The 11,116-nt window shown below is 37.2% G+C and overlaps 1 non-coding gene across 1 annotated transcript; it reads right to left on the minus strand.

Annotated features, from left to right (window-relative positions):
• Positions 1 to 5,104: 5,104 nt before the first annotated feature.
• Positions 5,105 to 5,246, minus strand: LOC149232210 (U4 spliceosomal RNA). Its single transcript, XR_016248545.1, has one exon. It is a non-coding gene; the product is annotated as a U4 spliceosomal RNA (small nuclear RNA).
• Positions 5,247 to 11,116: the final 5,870 nt, after the last annotated feature.

Raw genomic sequence — 11,116 nt, forward strand, 5'->3', positions numbered from 1 at the left:
TTTCTCTACCTAGCTACTGATCTGCCAAGTTTAAGCTGTTTGGACAGATATTCATTCTCTATTTTCTAAAACAAGTAATTTAAACCTAGGGAAGCCAAGATTAAGCTGTTTGGCTTTCCCTTATCTGTAAAATTCTTCAAAAATGGTATGATTCTTCAAAATGGAACTTCTTGGAAATATGGAACCTTGCAGCATGAAAATATGACATATTTGGCATGTAAAACAGTCAATCATGAAATATGAAACCTATTGCAATAGGAGGCTAACATAATGCACTGTCTTTAAGGCTAGCCTGCGTTGATTCTTGTGAGGCCACTCAAGAATCATCTAACCTCAAATTTTGAACAAAATTCAATGCAAAAGGCTGAATTTCAACAAGTAAAGTATGTCAAGGTGTCTTAAGAGGTTGATAAGTTACTAAGATGGATGATTGCTCCACAACGGAGTTGCCAATTTGTTTTGGGAAGTTTTATTGTCTAAGGATAAATGCTTAAACCCCTAGACTAGTAGCTAAGTCTAGAACAACAGTGCAAAGCATTCTCTACTTTTTCTATGACCAATAGATTAAATAAGATAGTAAGAAGCCTACCTGAAGCTTTTCACTTACTCCTTATCTCCCTTGAGCAATTATGTCGCTCCTTTCCGTACTTAATCCTCTTGAAGAGTACCTACACACGGACAAAAGACAAAAGCCGATCAAAGCATATGATAATGATCTATTGATTAAACATAGCATGGAATCAAGTACATAATACACATATGAAAGCATTAATGAATAACACAAGCATATGGAAAAAGCTTTGAACACTTTATTAGTAAAAGGAAGAGTTACAACCCAATTTGCTTGATTCATCATCACTCGTCCAGTTCAATCCCATCCTCTCGTCATAACAAGCAAGACATTTTGACATCATTACAATACTTGAAATCAACTCAAGTCTCATACTAATAGCATCTCCCTATAATTCAATGATTTCCAGCCAAGCCAGCCCCTGATCACTTAGATGAGTGGTATTTTTATATATGAATGAAGGAAGTTATGCCATAAATGGTGATAATGAATGCCCTCCCAAACTTAGGATTTAGTTCCATGGAGGAAGGGATAAAGGGATTGATGTTCCTTAACTCCCTACCTCCTCCAAATTTGAGCCCAAAGGAGTAGATAATCTTGGGAAACTTCTAGATGCATCCAATGGATAAGAATATTCCCAAACCCTAGTGCAATTTTGCTCAAATTCGCCAAACGCAGGCCAAAGAGGGCTCAAGTGCGCTACATAGCACCATAGTAGTGTATTGGACTGCATTGCAGCCTACCCTGATGAAGGCCTGCCTGCACTGATCTTCTTAGAGGCATTTTTTGGATGATTTCAGTCATGAAACTTCTTGGGAAGCTAGGCGTTCTGATGGTTGACTTCTTTAGGGCATGTAACAACTGAATTAGGGTTTGATGGGCCCTAATAGTACTGATCTGTAAGTCAGGGTTGATGTGCCCAAATGGATCTGTAACAAATACTTCGTCCATTAAAGGCTTGATGTTGTAGCACAGGAAACATTGTTGACTAACGCGAATATCTCTCCCTTAGTGTACCCACCTGATGATGTATGGTTGTGAGTGTGGTGTTGTTTGTAGGACCAACTTCTTAATGTTCTTTGTTGACATGAGGTTCTCTTAAATCCCATTATCGACAATGAAATGTAGTGGAACGTCCTTCACCCACGAGTAGAAGATATGCTTCCCTTCCTCCAGATCTTCAAGCTCACTTTTCTTAACCTTGGTGGTGGTAGCAGTGGCATTTGGTTTTGCATCAATGATTTGTTTCCCCTTGTCGGTTTCTGGCTCAGAGTCAGAGCCGATGTCTAACTTTGAAGATTTTATCTCGACCACTAGTGACTATTTTGTGTGACATTCATTTGCGTTGTGAGTGGGACTCTTATGGAACTCACACCACTTTCTTGTGTCTTTCTTTGTCTTTCCATTACTATTCTTTACCTATGGCTTCAATAGGTTTTTTTGAGGTGTTCCACCTTAGATCTGTCCTTTGTTCTATGGTTTGGTGGTGCCCTTGCCTTATTTTGGATTTGCAAATCCAAATTATCACTTCTACTATTTAAATTTTTGCTCTATTTTGACAACATATCAATATATTGCACCAAGCGTGGAGATGTCCAGGAACTCCATTTCTTCCTAGATGTATTTATGCAGGTAGCCACGATACTTGAGTACCAGATATCGCTCAGATTATTTGATACCTTGCTTCATGCGTAAGCTATGAAAGATATTCATGAACTCTGACACTTCTTAGGCCCTTTCTTGCCACAGTGTGGTCCATTTTATCTACTTGTCTTCATAGCTTCCAACAAGGTAATATTGTTCCTTAACAACATTTTGAAAACAATTCCAAGAGGGTGTGACTGAAAATAGTGGGTATTCCTCCTTGGCCCTTTTCTCACAATAAATTTCCCATTAGTCGTTGACATGGGGGTGGCCTTAAGGAGTGCAAAAGTAATATTTTTTCCATAGAAATATTATGGACCAAAAAATATCCTTCCAACAGATTTAACCATTTATATAGAACATTTGCATCTATCTAGCCTTCAAATATAGGAATTCCAAAATTAGCTTGTACCTTAAAGGGGGTGGGACCTCCGAAGTGGTTGCTAGATGAAGATGTGTCGCTTATTGGTATCCACCGAAGGATCTGGGAAAAAATATCCATCATCTTGTTCCTTTGTCGCTCGAGGGCTTCTCTGAGCAACAATTTGATAGGATCTACTTCTCCCTCATCTTTCTTGTCTTCTTCCATGTGAAGTCGTTGAGGTCAATGAGGCCGGTTTTGCAAGGGATCAAGTAGTTCGAGTCCCAACTCCTTGTACCCTAACCTCATTGGGGACATGCATAAAAAATTGAGAAATAGAAAATTGATCTAATACCACCGATCTGAATTTAAGAAGGGAACTAAAAAAAATACAGATTTAAAATCAAACATAGAGATACAATGAAACTAAACTTCATTTATTAAATAAAAATGTTGAAATTATTTACATGCAGAAAACTAGCTCGAATGGTGGTAGTTTATCTTTGAGAAAAGATGTGATGGCTACGTTCCTTCCTGAACTGTGTTACAATAAGGCTCAAAGGTCATTTTATCTTGAAGAAACAATGAAAAACCCTAAACACCCAAAACCCTAACCCTATGAGATGAAGCACCAAAGGCTTATGGGCCTCGATGGAGTGAATTACAATGTCAAATTCATGAGATTGTAACTTTGGCATACAATCTTTGTTTGTTGTGCATGATAGCCCGTTAGAAAGGTCTATCTGAGGAGAACAAATTTCGGCTGCAAACGTTAGATAAAAACTTACATTTTCCTATTTCCCCAAAAAATGTTGTTTAGGGCCTCTTAATGGCTTCAGAAGTTCAGGCCCTAAAAACTACCAAAAATAGAAAACTGCCAAAATATGAAGCTATGCTGAGAAATAGGAAACTGTGTTGTGAGCCAAGTGGAATAGGTGGGCGGCCACCAATATCCACTTGGATCGTGCCTGGATCACTCTAGCCTAGTATGGTAGAGATGTTGTAATGTTTAACATTTTGACTCAGTGAAAACAAAACAAAATTAAATTAAATTAAATAAATAAATAAAACAAAATAAAATAAAATAAACATAAAATTCTTCAGCCCATGGTTTTTTCCCATGCTATTATTCTCTAATGTGGCATATTTAAGGGCTAGCAATTAAAACAACTTAGATATATCTTAACTCGGGATCTACCAAGCACAAGGAGGGATCAAATCTCTTTTCACTCTAAAAGAGGTTTACACTTCAAGAGTGAGATTTGATCCCTCTTGACACTTGGTAGATCTGAAGTTAAAATGGATCTAGGATGGTATAAATAATTTCCATGTAATAATTAATGTCCTGCGACTATATTTATACATTTTGACAATGTATTTATTCATGAACTTAAGCTACACAGGGCAAAGATTATTTGGAAAGTGAGCCAACTTAGTACTTTGATTCATCTCCAAATCCATTGCTTATGAGTGACCAATATTAAAGTGTGATATGTTACCACATGAATTTCTTATGTTGTGCCTACATGAGTTGTTATCTTTCCAAGTTAGTTTTCTTTTTATGCTTACAGTGAAACCTACTTAATGAGGTCGTAAACCATAGATATTACATATAATTTGGAGGCCATTCAAATACCTCCCTTCACTAGATGTTGGGATGGGGTCTCTGCAAGCAACAATACCAAAGTTGATGCCTAGATATCCTTGCCATGCATATATGTGGGAGATGTGTTTAATATGTTCACCTAAAAAATAGATGGAGTTGTTTTACTTGGTGAGGCTATGACTATTGTGGATTTATTATCAATGAATTTTCACTAATTTTTTGTTGATGTTAAGTGAATATCAAAATTATTTTGAACTTCAGATTTTGAAATCAAATATTTTCACAATCAATAATAAACCCTTAGGTGATATAAAGAAGTGGTTTTCATTTTAAAAAAGATTGTATAATAACAAAATAAATCCATGTGAAATTTAACAATTGTCCAACTACCCTCTCTCTCTCTCACTCACACACACACAAACACACATATATACGTCCACGATATAAAAGAAGGAGAAAGTATTTCGGTGTGTGCATATGGAGGGATTTAAGCAGAACCTATTTTGGTGCCTATCCTAGTTGGATCGTATGCAAGATCTTCACAACTTATGTTGATGCCTTTGATCTGCCAAGGCTTACCCATGATGCTTATGATATTGGAATTCTATTTTGGAGAACATTTTTCATCTCTGCTTCAAATTTGAGTCATCACGAGAGGGACTAAATGTTGAGGATATCAAATGTGATTTGACAAGAGGGAATTTGCACCGCAAATGTTACTGAGGATGGGAGATACTTTAATGGTCATAACAATTTCTGGTACATGGATTTGGAATTTTGAATCTTTCGGTGTCGGATACTAAGGTGAAACTTCGGAAAAAATCTCCATGGAAAAGGCGTAAAATATGACGACGAGAGCATTTAGAAACACTTTTCAAACAACATACCAACAATTTTGAAATTTAGAATTGTTAGGGAACAAGCCAAAGGTGGGCCCTTCAAAAATTCTCGAGGGCCAAGGCATAACCTAGGCCAACGAGGGGGGTTGGAAATAGTTTTCAACCAACAATTGACACACCTTAGTTTTACCTCACTAGTTGTGTCATTTCCCCACGCCGAAAGATGCTTCTCAACTCTTTGTTCCTCGTCTTCATAGTCTTCCTTGTACTTTTTTCATTGTGCCTCTTTGATGTGATATGTGATAATGTTTCCATTTCCTTTTTCACAAACACCTCCAAATTGAATTCGTTAATAAACTCCATTTCTTTACAAATCTATTGATTTCATTAATAAACTCTATTTCTTTACAAATCCATTGATTTCATTAATAGGGTTTATAAGGTGACTGTAATTTATCCCTACTCAGTGTTAGGATAGGAAAGAAATAGGCCCATCCATGATTCCCCCGTGTAAGTTCAACATGTTTCATTACTCTTAAATTTTTTAAGGTAAGTATCACAAACTTGTTGGTTTAGTGTCTGGGAGGAGGGGGCTAATTGTGTTAACTCTCCCTTTACTTACAAGCAACCTTGCTCTAGTATAGGGAAGAACTAGGCCCATCCATCATTCTCCAATGTAGGCTCTATAGGCTTCTTTGCTCTTAAATTTGTTAAGGTAAGCATTACATCTCAATTCATTGCTTAGGAGGGGGCTAGTTGTGGCGACTCTTAACTTACTAAACAACCTTGCTCTCTAATTTTTTTGGACTCCCTATAATGGATCAAGTGATATGGAAAGGGAGTACATGGTTCCCTTCTTATGGTACAAGGTGTGTCCACCAAACTTGATTCAATCATATAAACTTGAAAAACAATCAATACATCTAAATTAACTAAAATTAGTAATCTATCGTACAATGAAACACTCTTAACAAGGTATACTCAAATCAAACATATTTTCATACCCTTTTTTCAGTGAGTAAAAGAACTTTGATTCTGATAAGTTATTATATTTCACATAACTCTATAAGTCAATGATGTATATCTCCTAAAAGGGTGGCCTTTTAGATAATGGGGGAAGGAGGAGATGGCTAAAAAACTTAGTAAGCCATTACCATGGAAACTTACCATTAACATAATATTAAAATAGATGTTTATGATTTTTAGGGCTACCACAATGTGGACATTTCTACAAAAGAATACCCACGTGCATCAAAGTACGACAAAGAACTAAACCAACCAAGATAAGAGACCATTGTAAAAGGGTTTAATTGTACCAAATAATTGTCTTCCAAACACTACAAAGGTTAAACAACCATGTATTTTACTTAAACTTCAACCTTTAGAACTTATTCAATTAAGAAGTGGGGATTACCTAGGCATTGCAATCTATAGCCATTAGTAAGTTGAAATTTTTCAAAATCTTTAGCCTTATTCAATTCGTAGTGTTTCTATCAAATTTAATGGGTCTAGAAGCCAAGGATCATCCATAAAGAGCTAGGAATAATATCATTAATTAATCAAGGGTTAGTTAACATGGGTTAGCAACATAAACCTTGCTTTCAATTTTTGCCAAAACAACTTCTTTGGTAGGAGAATGAGAAATGTTACTAATGGAATTGAGAGCTCCTTTGAAAAATCTAAATCAAGAAATATACATTTCTATGAACACCTTCCCTTCATGCAACAAGATTGAAGACCACCACAATAAGTAGTCACTAAATAATAGCTCAAATCACAATTCTTGACCTTTCTTATTAAGGTCAAATCTAATCACAACCTCTTGTACTTTCCAAATACACTAGGAAACAAAAATCTATTTTACTATGACTTGGATTGACACAACAATGAGAGTTTGAAGATTGACACCTCACCATAACTTTTGCCAGAGAGGATTCTAGAGCAAACTAAGTATCTCAAAAGAACCTTCCACACTTTGTTCTTTCCTAAGGCCCAAATTTCTCAGTTAATGCACAACACATGAACATGTAATAAGTTTCAATTATGCTCATATGAGCCAATCCCTAGGAGCACAACAAAAAATCCAATTAACTTCATGAAAGTTTACACCTCCTTCAATATAAGCCCAAGGAAAACTATATAACACATAGGTTTAGTTAAAAAACAAACCACTCAAGCATATCCTATTATATAATGTCAGCATGATAGCTATGACATGAATAGCACCAAAAAACACAATTCTAGGTTTTCATTTGGAGATATATGGTCACCCAATATTGGTCACAAAAAAAAAAAAATCATATTGGGTGACCATATATTTAGATATATTCTAGGTTTTCATTTAGATTAAACATGTGTATGTAGGTACACCCATGTCTGATAACAAAGTTTACTATGTTGGGATGTCCCCTTGGAGTGCCAAGCTACATAGGAAGATGGAAAAGTCAGCTCACTATGGAGGATTCTTTGCGAATTTGAGTGGCTAGAAGGTCGGTGGTGTCATCTCATGCTCTGTACAACTTGGTGTTTCGGCCAAAAGACAGATTCTATAGAAATATTACAAGGATCCACTAACCAAATAACTTCAAGAACAAACATTTTCTCATTTTCCATCTCGCTAAGTTTTTCTTGTAGCATACCTATTCTCTCTTCCATTTCTTCAAACCTTTGTTATTTTCCATGAAGATTTGGGATTGTATTTTCTTGTCTCCAAGAGATTCTACTTGTAAGTTTCAACTTATTGTTTGCCTTTACATTTATTAAGTCTCCATTGCATTTCTTTTCTCCCAATATTTCCTCCATCCTTCCCATTTTTTAACATTAAGTCATAAACATTCTTGAGCCTCAACTACATGCCTCTCACATCTCCAAATTCCCCTATACAAGCCAAAGCCCACACAAATTGCACAGTGATGGGGCCAGCCCACGTGGTCCCGCCTCACCTTAGCTGATGTGTAACCACACTACGAACCGGACAGTATACGTTTGATTTGGTATTAATTTTAGTTTTGATTTACAATCAACTTGCTTGTACTGGGGCGGTCTTATCGGCGGACATCTGTCCTCCTCGGGATCCTGGCAAGTCTCCGCTTGGGTTTTCACCCTGTTCGCGCCTTTGGGGTTATTATTGTTACCCGGTGGTTTGGCTCTACAGTCTCTGCGATTTTTTTATTTGCTGTTTGATGTATGGTCTGTGGTGAGACACTATGCGGTCCCGGCCTGTTCGGTTGCTGTATAGCAAATGCTTGACTGCGTTCTATTGCTCCTGGTCCGGTTTGTTTGCCCGACGGTCTGGTGCTTTCCCGGTAAGTTTGTCTCTGTTCGTTTATATACTTGTCTCTCTGCCGTTGGCGCTTTCCACTGGTGTTGTCGTTTGTCTCGGTGTTGTCTGGTCGTTTTTTCTCAAAAGTCCATGGTCATTTGAATGTTATGAGTTAATGGCACTCTGGTTCACTCTCGGTTCGACAGCCTCCAAGTTTGATGGATTTCGCGGCCTACCCTGTTCGGCTCTCGGCTATTTTAGCAGGTATGCTCTCGTTCCCTGCTAGATTTCTTTACCACAGTTTATGTAGATTCTAATGGCTCGGCTCCTCTGTGAGCAGGGTTTGTTTGTTCGAGGGTTTCGCTTGCAGTCGTGGCTCACCTTCAGGTATGGTTACCTTCTCTTGTTCTCTGTTTTTTTTTTTGTTCCTCTCAGTTTCTCTGGTTCCGGCTTTCCTTCAAGGGTTGGAAAATTAACCCTTCCTCCCTTCGTCTCTTTACAGGTGAAGCCGCTCACTGGGTCGAGGGCATTGGCGTCCGACTGTTCTGGTCACCTTCCGGGTAGACTTGTTCTCGTTCTTGTCTGCATTAGGTTCTTGTACAGGTCATTGGTTTCGGTTGTTGGCTACTGTGGTGTATAGTCCTAGCCGTGGCTTGAGTTCCTGACTTTTGTCAAACCCTAGGCTCATAAACTAGATAGGGTTTGAAGGCTGCGTTAACACTGTTTTGTATGCTGAGATGGACTGTTATTATGGGTATTTATGCTGAGATGAAATGTTATATATGTGCGGAAAGAAAACTTGTTCACCTTCAGTTTCGTTTGCATACCTTGTAACTGTGTTTGTCTGGCGCTGTAACTCGTGACCGGTGCTGGTCGGTGTCACTTCTCGTGTGGTTGTTTCTCCTTCTGCTGGTTCGTAGTCTGTCAAGAATTGTAATGGATTTCGTACATGAAATAAAATAAATTATTGACACAGCATGGAAATGTACAGTCTCTATTTTTCTGAGGACGCACGTAAGAGTTGTTTTTGTGCACTGAAAATGAAAAATGTATTTATTTCTATTACTCTCTTTCTCTCCTTACTGCTGAACCCCTATGGGCTTGCTTTTCCTCGTTCTTGTACATTGTTTCCAGGCAGTTGGATAACTGCTGTCAGTTGTTCAATTATCAGTTACAACAGTTATTACATATTTGACATTTCTCTATGGCTAGCTTGTGCTGTTTTTTTCAATAGTAAATTACTGTTCAGTGACTAATGACTCTAACTACTATTACTATTCCTAATTAGAACTTGTTACAGTATTTTAGGCATTTTGAACAGAAACAAAAAAAAACAACAAATAATAATAAAACTAATTGAAAAATAAAAACGAAACAGACTTGCTGTCCGTTCTGCGAGCTATGTCCCCTGTCCTTCTCAGAAACCATGTCATCCTTCTTTCTAACTCTGCCCTGTTAACCAGATGCTCCTGCATCACACACCATTTAGAATTTCCATGAGAGTTGGTCATTTATTCAATCCCAAACAAAACCTTTCAACTAGCTCACAATATCAACATACATAGCCAAATCTAGGCCAAACAATATACCTGTGCATTACACATCCAAGGCTCTTCCACATCTATAAGCCAAATGACATATAAAAAATAAAATCATAACTAAAGAGAAAATTCCAAATTCTTCAACTCAATGTATCACATGAATTTGCTTGCCCCATCCTCACATAGCTTATAATTGAAGCTATCAATGATGAAATGTGTGAATATACATAGAAAGAAGAAGCATTAAATGATTTATCCTTATAATTAAAATTAACAAATGAATCATAAGATGTGGTTTTGAAATAGATCCACTCCATTTATCCTAACGATTCCCATTTAATATTATCTACTTTGTTTGCTTGCTTATCCATAAAGAATTTATGTACTCTCAAAACTTATAAATAGTAAATTGATTCAAAATATTTTTCAAGCAATTAATCTCTATTCACTAGCCTACTCAACTAAATATCTTGAAGAAACATTTGAGAATCCATATAAGGTATTACTAGTATTGAATCCCAACCATGATATGATTAATTCAATTAATGGCATTTGAATTGTAAGAAAGGTATGGTTGTTCAAAGGAAGACACGGCATACGGGATGAGCAAGCAAAGGATTCTAGCCTTTGATATCGAAAGGTGTGGTCTTTGCCCAAATCCATTTCAATTCCTGTTCCATGAAGTAAATAGAGGCAGATCTTCTATTTAATTCCAAAAGGATGGATTCTGTTGCAAGTGCCAATAAATATTAAAAGAAGAAGAAGACAGGGTTGGAGACCAAATTATAGAAATGGGTTACGAACATGGTCTTGGTTCGATGGTCCAGCGGAAGTGGTGATATTTCCCACCGAGAAGATATGGGCAGTCTCACAATTCACCTATGCAAGCTTGTTATTTCAAGCAGATAATCTAGATGCAAGTCCTCCAAACTTTAGTGGAATAGATAACCCCACACACTGTCTTTGTTGAACGGATCTTCCTTGCAGTCTAAGTATGTGATACTTCATTATAATATTCACATATAAAATACAGCTAAATAAAATCACTATACGGTCACTGGATCCATGCACTGCACTGCTACCGAATTTATTACAGCAAAGAGCAACAAAGGCTGAAATCTTGCTACTATGATTTATACGAACTGTGGCTTTGACTTCGCTTCGCATCCTCGAGTACAAAGGTTGATATAATTTTCTTAAATACAAATTATATCCCTTCCAAAGTTTATCTTCACCGCTGGTGTTGATGGTTCCGATCTGCCAAGGGTTACCCCCACTATACTTATGATCAT

The sequence above is a fragment of the Pinus tabuliformis genome, chromosome J (genome assembly GCF_031772625.1).
Source record: "Pinus tabuliformis cultivar Carrire ecotype Pingquan chromosome J, CPIR1, whole genome shotgun sequence".
NCBI lineage: Eukaryota > Viridiplantae > Streptophyta > Pinopsida > Pinales > Pinaceae > Pinus > Pinus tabuliformis.